General features: G+C 39.4%; 1 long non-coding RNA gene across 1 annotated transcript in view; it reads left to right on the forward strand.

The window, feature by feature from the left end:
* Positions 1–12,200, forward strand: part of LOC138179070 (uncharacterized) — a 174,511-nt gene that overhangs the window by 121,824 nt on the left and 40,487 nt on the right. The window lies entirely within an intron of this gene.

Genomic DNA, 12,200 nt, shown 5'->3' on the forward strand with positions numbered 1-12,200 from the left:
CCTAGTTATTTCATTAGAAATCCGTAGTATCATACACGTCGTATTTATCTTGGGAAATAAAATACCAGGTAAAGTGAAATTTGACAGTGTTTTCTAATAAATGTGACGAGCAGTTCTAATGTTTGTAGCTGACGGTGTATGTCGTCGATATATCGTTGAAGTGGAGTTTTAAAGTGAAAAATTGTAGTTTCTATTGCTTTACAAATCTGGAATAGAAATATGATAGCAGCGATGCAAGAAGCATTATTGATTCTACCTGCAATCGCATACATAGAAGAATGTGAAGTGGAATAAATTTGAAAGATCATGTTGAGTGTAGTTACATATTGGCGATTAAGGAGTGATCATTAAAAATGATGGGAAAGACGGGGATGACGGGGAAGGGGCTTGCATGGAGCAGCTGCATCGGTAAATTTCAATGGAGATTGCTCTAATAGGATCTAGGACAATGGGACTCGAAGAAACGAAGCGTTCATTGTTTGAATAGCCCTACACCTGCGTAAATATTTCAAGTCGGATAATTGTTCCCTTTTGCTATCAAATTTCATACAGTGTCCGGGAGGCTTTGAAATTACCCGAGAAATCAGCATCCATAGGTGGAAAAGAGTATATTTACAACTATTACTTCACACCCGCAGTATTCAGTGTTAATCTAACAGATTATCTCTAATTAACTCTTCAACTTTTTCTTTCCCTCTCACATTCCTCCATTCTCGTTACCCCTAATTATGACAAAAAGGGGTTTCCAATGCTCCACTCGACACATTCCTTCCTACTAAATTAGATACGTCTACCGTATGTCTAGAATTGCACACTTTTTTCCATCCAGGAATGTTTCCAGTTTAGGGAATAGCGTTTGTCCTAACACTGGTCTGTTTCTCCAATAATAAAAAAGACACGTGCAGACACAAAAAAAGGCAAGGGTTACGCCAACGACGTTAATTAGATAATTAAAACGACGCGATCGAACGTTAACCGATACACGACATTCCAAGAGTTCTGTCTCGCTTCTGCTACCAAAACGACTTTTCTCTAATTTCCATCCACTTCGATACGTTCAACGTTTCGAGCTGCCAAATGATGGCGAATCATCGTCTAACCGTCTTCTCGTCAACGGTCCCTTCCCATAACGTCATCCACGTTAACGATCATCGGAATTTTGTACTCACGAGCGAGCACGCGTTCCTTCATTCATTCGTCCTCATTCTCTTTTTCTTCTCTTTCCTTGTACGCGAATCGCGCGAGTCGAGTCGCTCGCCGCTGGTCGTCGTTAAAGATCGGATCGTGAGAAAAGTTTGTGGGCCTATAATTTGCGCTTCCGTTCTCATGCGGAGCGCGACAATGCCCCCAGCGAACACGCATTTCTCAGGTGTTCGACTTTCGGTCCGGTAACAGAGAAAGGGGAGTAATTCGATGCCGCCAGCAGGTGCCTCGGACGTCTTTTGTTCCATCCGGGTACAATCGGGTGAAAGAGGGCTTTTAAGAGTCGCGAAATGGGGCCCGCAGTTGACGCGACTTTTACGAAATCATTGGAACGCCAGGGGATGGTCCACGTCACCCTTCTTTTACTTCATTCACCACGCGAAGGAATAGAAGGCCTTTCGTCGGTTCTGTTCCGTTGACTCCGCATCTTTTCTATCCCGCGGAGAGAACCATTTCTTGCGTGTCTGCAACCACCCCGAGATCTCAACGACTGTTTTCGCCTCTCCAACGTACTTCTGCGCACGTGCTCGCGCCCTTCCTCCGTTACACGCCTCGAGTACTTCTTTCGCCCCTCTTTTTACTTCCCTGTTGCCTCGAGTGACATTCCTTCGACGATTTCGATAATAATGCATTATTACGAGAGCTTACGCTACTGTCTATTTAATGTAATTAATACAATTATGTATTTAACATAATAATATATTTAATACATATCACGCATGTTGACCATATTCCGCAATCTTGAACCATATTTGGCTATTTTCAGTGTACTTTATAGCGGTGCATCTTGAGACGACCGATTGATCCGACGAGAAAGCGAATTGCAGAAAATAGATTCTCAGGGAAATTTGTTTAATATCGTTGGTACATAGGTTGTTGTTCCACGTAGAAGTGAAATATGGAGAGCTAGATTTTTGATAGTTTCTAGAAATTCGATGAAATGTTATAAAATTGTAAGAAACGACATTTATAACCTGTCAACTGTAGCTTGACGGTTTACTGATATTCTTATAACAGTTGATAAATTATTACGGGGAATAAATTCTATAATACCATCCGAGTGTCTCATACAGATTCTGTATTAGAATTTTTTCAAGCAAAGCGTGGTTGAACGACGGTAATTTACTTATGTCTGGTGTTCTAAAAAACTCGATCCAATGCGGGTCTGCACTCTTCGTTTTTTATAGCAAGAAAGAAGCGTCCACGGTACGACAGCGTACAAACCACGATCGCAGATGTTTCAATGCTTCGATTATATGCTCTACAAACGTACTGTGATACAAATTACAAAAAATAATGGAAAGACACGAAGCCTGGATAAAAGGTAGGGGTAAGTTCTTGAACACGGATTATATACTCCACTAATTTACTGTGATACAAATTACAAAAAAAGAATGAAAAAAAAAAAAAAAAATAAAAAAGGACTATGGAAAGGTATGAAGCTTTGGTAAAAAAACAGGAAGAAGTTCTTGAACACGGACTTTACCCCTAAATTCGCGACGTTCCACAAATTCCACGAATGGACCTCGTGAACAGGGAAATGATAACATTGCCCCCGTGTTTACTGGAGGGAAAAATCGACTGGTAGCTTTTGTCGCGTTCTTCTCCCTTTGTGTCAAGCCGGTTATATTAAATTCCACCATGTACTTGTCAGGGTGTGGTGTCTGCTGAAAACCCTTCGAGGACACACACCATAGGACACCTCTGCCGTGTCATTCTCTCTCCTGTTTTCCATGTCGCTCCCGTATGCCACTCGTCGGCTTACGGAGTGCAAAGCAGGCGCACGGCACGCCTAATAATTGCGTATTAGCTTTTGTCAGCCACGTATACACTTCAAAGAGATCCAACGAATTTTCCGGACACGCTGTTTGCCAGCTTCTATCAGGATTTCGCGTTGGCACGCGGTTGATTAAATCATCTACGTATCGATCGAGTTAAGTTTCATTGGTAGATGAGTTTATTTTATTGCAGTGCATTTTGAGAGAACGTCTGATCTATCTGACGAGAGAGTAAAACCTAGAAACTAGATTTTCCATGGAATTCGTTGAAAATTGTTAGAGTAAAACGAACAAGAGACACAGAAAGAGAAAGATATATGAAAAGTGATGTTTCATTGGCAGATGATACGTTTTATAGTGGTAGACCCCGAGGAAATAATTCATCTGATGAGAGGACAAATCGTAGAAACTAGATTCTCAGTGGTATAAGGATTATCGTTTATTCCACAAATGGAACACGTATATAGAAAGTTCGATTTTACAATTACTGGAAGTTTAAAGAATTCTTTGCGTTCTTTAAATCAAATTGAGAAACTTCTTCAGTAAGGTACAGTGATGAACGAAAGAAAGTTTCAGATTGATACTTGTACCAGTACGAGATATTTCTGATGTGCCCTCGGAGGAAAATGTGCGTACTTTTGAATCGTAAGTCAGCATTTTCCTACGCGTAGGAGCATCTATAGTCGGCTACCTGTTGCTGAATCCCCGAGCGGATCGCTATTTTTCATCTGCATGCAAAACTAGGGAAACACCAAAGGAGAAAGACCAACCTTATCCACGCCTCCGGGAGAGAACAAGTTCGATGACAAATTTTTCCGCGCGCATACAATCGACTCGATTTGCGGAGTCTCTCGAGTATAATCGCAATATCCTTGTGCTTTCGACGACCACGCCCGCGAAATAATTCAGGAATCCGGAAGTCTCGAGAGAATTGCATTCCATTTTATGCGATAGGTCTTTTGGGATTCGTAGAACCAATCCATTTTGTTGAGTCATCGCACTTTTGTGTAATTAACCATTTCGGTGCGATTTTTAAGCGTATTTGACACGCCTGCGGCAGATGAAGAGAGTTGTAACGATTCTGAAAGTGCATTGTGGAAATATCGTCAAGCAGAAAAGCAGGGAAATTGTCGTAGAGAAAATCTGGGATTAAGACTTTAAGCTTTTCAGATTAGAATCTCTTTTGAACAAAACATTCTATTTCGGCGTTTATGGCATACTGCATTAAACCTTAAATATATATTTATTAAAAACACGTACGTTTATCGTTTAGCCTGTTAGTAACTCGTTCAGAATGTTCGCAATGTGCTACGTGGAACACGAAAGTGTTGAGGGAAAAATTAACTAAACAAGCGACTTTAAATCTCGCGAGATAAATTTAGAAACGACGAATCGACTCTCCTTGATTCCTCTTCCTAATAAAAAGCGAAGAACGATATAAAACTTCCTCCTTAAATTTTCATTCACCGCGACAACTTAAAACCGCAAGATTGCTCATCAAAACACGGTAAGAAGGATCGAAACGGAGGGAGCAGGGTCGAAGAAATGGTAAAGAGACGCGACCGTAGCGAAGATAACAAAACGAAGAAACCGTGTAAGATATGTGTGTAATAAAAGTGGACAATGGAGGGGCAAATTAATATTAAGGTGAAACCGGGTGCTGGAGGGCGCCAGACGCGAGAGAAGAGGAACTCTCGGATCAAGAGAACTACCAAAAGCGAAGGGAGAAAGGGGGGATCCGTGTAGGGACAGTAATTTATCAAGACCAGATAGGAATCTCCATGGTCGCGTGTACCGAACAGGCAAAGTATCGTCCAGTTCTTTTCCAACTATCATCCTTCCATCGAGCTCATCGATTCTTTATTTCCTTGATTTCAAAATCTTTCCAACGAGACATTCTGGTTTTTTAATGAAATAATTTCGAAGGATGGAACGCATGAAAGAGAGACGTTTAACGATGGTGTGCGCGATAAAAGAAGCACGGTAAAAGGACAACTGTTTCGCCGTGGCCAGCAGAAATGCCAGACATACCAGCCGGACGCGCGCCCAGACGCCGCCTGGTTCCCCTGGAAAAATAATGGGAGTCAGGAGGAAGGAAAAAAACGATCGACCGCTCTCTCAAGGGGTTGAAACTCAATGAACACGCGGCTCCGTGTTGCTTCTACACGAGTCTTTCGTAGTACATCTATGGTTCTTCTTCGAACAGACTGATTTTCGTTTTATTCTATCTAGAGGGATTAGCAGTTATTTGTGAAATGAAGTGGCAAACGGGGTAATGATGGAGAGGAGGGTGTAAAAGGAATTTAGCACAGGTGGATATTCTTTCGTTCGTTGCTGCTACTGAGTTGAATTATAACTGATGCGTCGAATCTGATTTAGGAATTAGAGTAGCGACAGGTCTGTTAGAATTAGCTTCGTGCAGTAGTAATATTTTAATATTATATCGTAGATCTGAACGCAAAAATGAATACAGTCGGATTTAAACAGTTGAATAATTTTATTCAAATAAATAACTTGCTATTCAATAGTCTTCATCTTCTCATATTTAGTTCTTAACAAGCAATACAAATGACAAGAAGATGCTATCTTCCTTAAAAATAGGACAAAACAGGGAAAGAACGAACCAAGTAACGAATGTAGTACCTCGCTATAATCTTTCACAATAAACTTCAAAATATTTCTTGCCTTAATATCATATTAAAAAATCCCCTCAAAAATACCACATAAATATCACAAAATTCTCCTAATAAGAAAGCCTTATTGAAGATACCAATTCCTCTTAGAACAAGCTCGCTTATTCTTTCTAATCCCTAAATCATCCATTTCTCGTATCGAGTTAGCAAGCGTGACGATTCCTATAATTTGCGGCGAGTTGCTGTGGTTCCCGGAAACCCAAGACGCTCCAGTTATCTTGTGGAGCGGTATCGAGTGAACGGTAGAAATAATTTCTGGAAAGCACGGATGAGATTCCGGGAACGAAGAGGAGAAAGAGAGATGGTGAAAGGGTTGCGATGGGAGGCAAAGAAAACGTAGCTAAAGTTCGACCCCCGGTGCTCGCGGTGGGACGCCATCTTATTTATTGTTTTAATTATATCAGAATATATCGTTAGAGGCCGTCACGGCGTGCCACGCCGCCGAATACGTGAGATTTATACGATCGAACCGACCGCCACCCCCGCGGCCCCCGGTGCTCCAGCTTCTTCTCCTTCTTCTGTCCTCTCCGTGGCGCTCTCCGTGTGTTGACGCGAGTAATTTGTTGGTCTGCATGCTGAATGAATTATAAATTTGTTATCGGCCAGCTGGAAACACCGTTGGATGATACAGTTTCGCGGAATCGTTTGATAGGTTGATTCGTGTTCGAGGTTCTTCGAAACGATTCCAAGTTAGATTGGATTTTTATAGGTTTGCTGGTTTTATCGATTATACGATGATTATCGTAGAATATGCATTATAGGAATCATTAGAATCGCAAGGTTAATATTGGAAATGTAACGATAGGCGAAACTGATCAAAACAGCAGTTTCGTTGCAAATGCAATTTGTTGTCTTCGTGTCAATTATTAAAAGTATGCTGGTACTTTTGGTAAAATTTATGTTGATTTTTGCGAAGCTTTTTTCCACGCTGTGTCGTTCATCGATGATTTAATCAACGTTACAAAATTGAAATCCACGAAACAATTCCTTTCTTCTTTTACGTCTCGGATCGTCTTGTACGAGAATTCGTCACTTGCACTATAATTACGTAAATAGTACTTTTTCGGAAACTTATCGTCAACGCAATTATAAACATCAGTTTCGACTTATTCTTAACAACTTACGAGTCACAGAGAAGGTTTCTTGGCCAGTTTCGCGGGCCCATCGAAGGCGTAGGCGTCGTGTCCGAAGGCGTGGCAGAACATAATTACTGCTTAAACAGGAGTCCTCTCCGCCTACTAAAGTATAACCCATCATAATCTTCGGGGGCTTTTTCGCTCTCGACCCATTACCCTGCCAGAGATATTATAGTTACAGCGGCTGGCCCCCAGTAAAGCAGGTTAGCCACTGGTAAATTACAGGTTTGTTTTAGAGCTGACCCTCGCAACCGTGCATCGATACGCTCTTAATTTATCCATGGTAAACGAGAATAAACTGTTTCCAAATTTTTTCTGTTCTAGTTAAATCGTTCTTGACAATTTTTATCCCCATGGCCTCTTTTCTATTTCAGGCACCATTCTCATATGGTGGGGTACGGCTCTTTGCGAAAGCTATTAACTAACTGAACGATAAATTTGTTGCCGGTAATACTTCGATAATATTATATTTTTAAAAATTATCAGAAAAGATGTACTTCAATTAATAATAATTTATAACCAGAGGAATCTTTTTCATAGCCAAACGAAGCATTCTATTCTGAAAGGGTCAAAGTTGATATGTGAATTATTACTATTCGTGCGTGTGAACAAATACGATCGAACTTCTGAACAAACAAGTATAAGATACAAACAAATAAACAGAACTATAAAAGATCGTGAAAAGTATAAACAAGCGAATCGAAGGTACAATTAAATAACCAAAAGATCATATAATTAATTACTTGAGATGAACCGAGATTAAAATTGGTCCGAAAATAAATTAGAAAAGAGCAAAGGATCTCGAACAACAAACATTTCTGTTTTGCTTCAACTAGCAATCACGAATAACTGTTCGTAAGACTAAATTTTCTGGAAAAGCGTGGAGCACCAACCTGGATCTTGCGAGTTAACGAGGTTGTTTTGCATGACGATGGGCTCGCCGTGAGATCACCGCTGTTTTCCTCGGTTTGTCTGATTACCATGGGAAGCATCGGTTCGCAGATATATCATGGAAAAACAATAAAGGCAAACGAAGCGAAACGACGTCTTCTCGTTTCGTTGTGGAACGATCGAGCGGAACGCGGTGCGGAAAATTGCCTCGGTGAGAGAAATCTCGCTGATTCCACGCTGGAAACTGGGGATTTGGAACGGTTAACTACCCGAAGAAATCACGAAAGCTCGTTACTATTTTGTTACGTCATCGTCTTGCTTGACGAATTATCTACGAAATCTCTACGATTAAATAAATTGCGTATGATTACTCAACAACTCGTCGCCTATTCAGAATGTCAAAAATTCTAGATCCGATATGCTAAGAAGATAATTCTATTCTTAACTTATCAGTGAAACCAAGCAGTGAGACAACGTGAAGTGTCAAACGCTGTAAAATACTTTGATTTCTTCAAATGTTATAAAGTCGTGAGATAACAGAAGAAGTGACAAGTCGAAACAAAATATTGGACGAGTTTTTGCAATTCCTTTTCGTAATCTGAAACTGAACTAAAGAAAGCAAATCCAAGTTAAACTAAAAAATGGTTCTGCATATACGTAATGGCATACGTAACAAAGGGTTAACATCTAGGTGGGATACACTTCAAAACCCTTTCGCCCTCTCAACGTGTTTCTCTTTTTTGTTATTACCGATAACAAAAAAAAAAAAAAAAATTTTAAATACTGAATAATTCATAACCAGCTTGCTATAATTTTATTTCCAAAACAGACCGTCTCCCGACAAATTGTACTATACGATGCGGGCCTCTTCGTTCCCCATTCACAGGCTAAATCACCCCCACGTGTTGAACGAAGCGGGATCCATCGTCAATCGAGTAGTAATCGAGTATACCCTGGGCGAATTCGATCGTCGCGGATAACCAGCTTATCTAGATGTCGGGAATTAGGTGTATTGTAACGAAACTCGTTGTTGGACGAGCATCGAGGTCGAAACAATTAACCCGCGTGCGTAGGCGTGCAGGCATTAAGTAAAATCGAATTGTAACGACTATTCCGTGTCGTCTAATTGGCTCTCCGACGCTGTCTAACCGCGTTACCTTGCAACCCTTCCTATGTGTTTGTTAGGAGAATGTTCTCGAAGTAATTCGATATCATTAGAGGGTGTCGATGATGAAGACACTTGTCCAGTGCTTCTTTCATTAGGTTACTCACAATGTTAATTTGCTTATGCGGGTTAGTCAGCTTTAAATTAGCTTAGCAAGCGTTGCAATTTGTTAATTGGGTCATTTTTTTTTACCAGAAATTTACTACCCTCCCAGTACTTTCTGAAGTACTTTTCTGTTTATTTCGTTACATTGCGAGTGACGTTATTTGATTTGAAAGTACAACTTTAAAATATAGTTGCTTTTTTCAGTAGAAATTTGTGTAATCGTGAAATCAAAAATTAGCGAAGACAAGCTAATTTCAGATAAAAGAAAGAAAGGCGCTAAAGAACAGGACATCCATAAATATAAAAGATTCTTTTTTTTTTATTGTTTAATTTGTAATTTACAATTTATCCAACTGCACATTCGGTAAATTTTTTTAGCTAAATATAAAAGCTAAATAAATCAGCTCAACACTTGTTTAACCGAAGTTTACTTAGTACGAGAACACTACTTAAATTACAGTAGAATATAATACAATTGTTTAAACCAATTCAACGTACAAATCACTTCTAACTATACTCTAATACTTTCTTAAACTTTCTTACTGTAATCTTCATTGCATTATTTTCGTTCTTGCTGCGTTCATCTCCTTAAAACTCGGAGATCGTTATCACGTCATTGAAAAAGCAGGTAACAAGAGAACGGGTCCTCGAACCTTCGATATCTTAATTCGGCTTATTCCCGTAGAGAATGTTAACCCGATTAACGAAATTCGTGCAGTGTGAAATGAAGTGTTAGTTTTGAAGGAAAAAGGTGGCTAAAGAAAACCGGCGAAAGGAACCAACCGTTTGTCGGTGGCCATAAAAGGAAACGGTTAATTCCGATGAAGCCTGGAAGCCGGACCAGACTGTGGATTTTTAATTAAGGAATAATTAAAACGGAGCAACCTCTCTGCTTTCCAACGTGCCAACGATAAATTAATAAACCGAGTTACCGTTTGTTGCTCTTGTCTGTTACGTTGATGTATAGCGGGGCCAAGTTCGTTTCGCGATAATAAGTTTGTAATTAAAGCGCGGCTGTGCCTTTATCACGAGAGACCCTTCGTGTCTTGCAAGCTATGGAATGTCGTTTAACACGAGGATACCAGAAAATTATTGCGGCGATCTCGTCGACAGTCTCTTTTGCGGATTAAAACTAGTATTAATCAACGAACTCGAATAAATATTTAGGTGCGTCGAAGTCTAAGATTTGAGAGAAGTGAACGCTGTAAATGATTCTTCCCCCAGAATTCTACTACTAAAAGAATTCTTCTTCTAGGATTTTAAAGTGTGGAGGATGGTTAGTCGTGTAGATATCTTGATGTTGAAACCTTCAAATGTATTTAAAAATATTTAATAAATACAGAGAATGTTCGCTAAGATGCTCGGTACTAACTGGTTCGCTAAAGACTGTGTATAGATCACTAATAAGATCGCTCGAGACTGAGACTGAGAAACTAGTCACCTTACGATTGTGTTCGTTTATTTATACTGGTTGGAGGAGAGCTGGAAAATTTAAATTCGACTTTGACGGTTGCACGTAGCAGCAACATTGTTTTGTCCGCAGATTATTTATACTGATATTATATGTATCCTAACGATGTTGATACTCCGAGGCAAAACAACAACATAATTCGAATTGTCCTCTAGATCATGTGCCGCTACAAAAGTACTGCAATAAGGAAATTTTCTTGAGTCTGATCTTTCTTCAATCCCTTAACCTACAAGTACACGTATAACCCGTAGTACAATGATTGGGCCAAACGTAAATATTACGGCCATAGCCCGTAGTACGATGATCGGGCCAAATATAATATACAGGGTGGTTGGTAACTGGTGGTACAAGCAGAAAGGGGCGATTCTACGCGAGAAAAGAAGTCGAAAATATAGAATAAAAATTTTTTTTTTTTAATTTTTCCATCGAGACAACAGTGAGATCTACAGTGAGATCCGTTATAACGTACCGCACGCGTACCGAACGAAAATTCAAAGTCGATTTTCTGGAAAACAAAGCCTCAAACGAAAAATTTTTATTCTATATTTTCGACTTCTTTTTTCGCGTAGAATCACCCCCTTTCCGCTTGCACCACCAGTTACCAACCACCCTGTATAATAGCTTGTTTACGTTTTCGGCCCAAAATTCTCGAACGTAAATCATGGTTTAAGGGGTTAATTTTACCCGAAGCATTTCTAATATTTAACATCGATATACACTTTCACTCTGGATAAATTAAGCGGCTTTTCAGTGAACAATATATATTTATAACATTATAATAACAATATAACTATTTATAAAATCATGGAAAATTCGCAAACGATATTATTATCGTATATCTTAAATATTTCTTCTTTTTATTTTTTATGTTGTATACGATGAAAGGTGTGCGATTCTCTTGGGGCAATTTACGAATAAAAAGTGAATCGCAAAGACACGGAATGCTTGCAACAGATAAATGACAACTATTTATATGGAATATTCGTCTAAAATTTGACGGAGACACGCGATCAAGAGGGAAGATACACACGTGGACCCAGCCAAGTGCGCTGGGAGCCTCTGCGCTGCATGCACGCGAGCTTAAATCCGGATTAGACGGATCACCCAGCGGGTGCCTAAACATCGATATAATCATAGGGTCGTTTCAGGCCCCGGTAGCAGCCTTGCCGATATCCTGATCGCGTTCTCCGCCCATTTAAACCTTCTAAAAATATTATAATTCGTGCGCGAAGCGACCAAATGGCTTAAAATTTCGTTTATCACTAAAGAACTATATCAAAATGAAGCTTCGTCGACGATCGGAAGAAAACAGTTGCTTCAGGTTACAATTACAAAGATTTAAAACGATCTATTCGCAAATTTTCGTAGAAATTTTATCTCCTAATAGCGTGAAGACAACAATACGAAATTAGTGGAAGTAACGTACTTTTCGATTGAAACGAATGAAACACGTTTTTTTTCTTATTATTATTATTTAATTTGTACTTTACAATTTGTCCAGTCGGACATGATGAAACACGTGAAGGTAAAAAATAAAGAAACTGAATTATTCGAAATTTTTTGAGAAGCACGATACCCTTTTGATTGTTCTGTGGTGGATGGTGTGACGAGTTGTTGGTTAAATCAATAATGAGACGAGTTAATTTAATTAACTATATTTACAGATATTTTAAAGTGTAAAATACAAAGTTAATCGCAAGCGTTGTTCGCTTGATGTTACTTTTTATAAGATTGATTCGTTATACTAGTTCGCTCGAC

This window comes from Bombus flavifrons, chromosome 4 (genome assembly GCF_040668555.2).
Source record: "Bombus flavifrons isolate JBK064 chromosome 4, iyBomFlav1_principal, whole genome shotgun sequence".
Lineage (NCBI taxonomy): Eukaryota > Metazoa > Arthropoda > Insecta > Hymenoptera > Apidae > Bombus > Bombus flavifrons.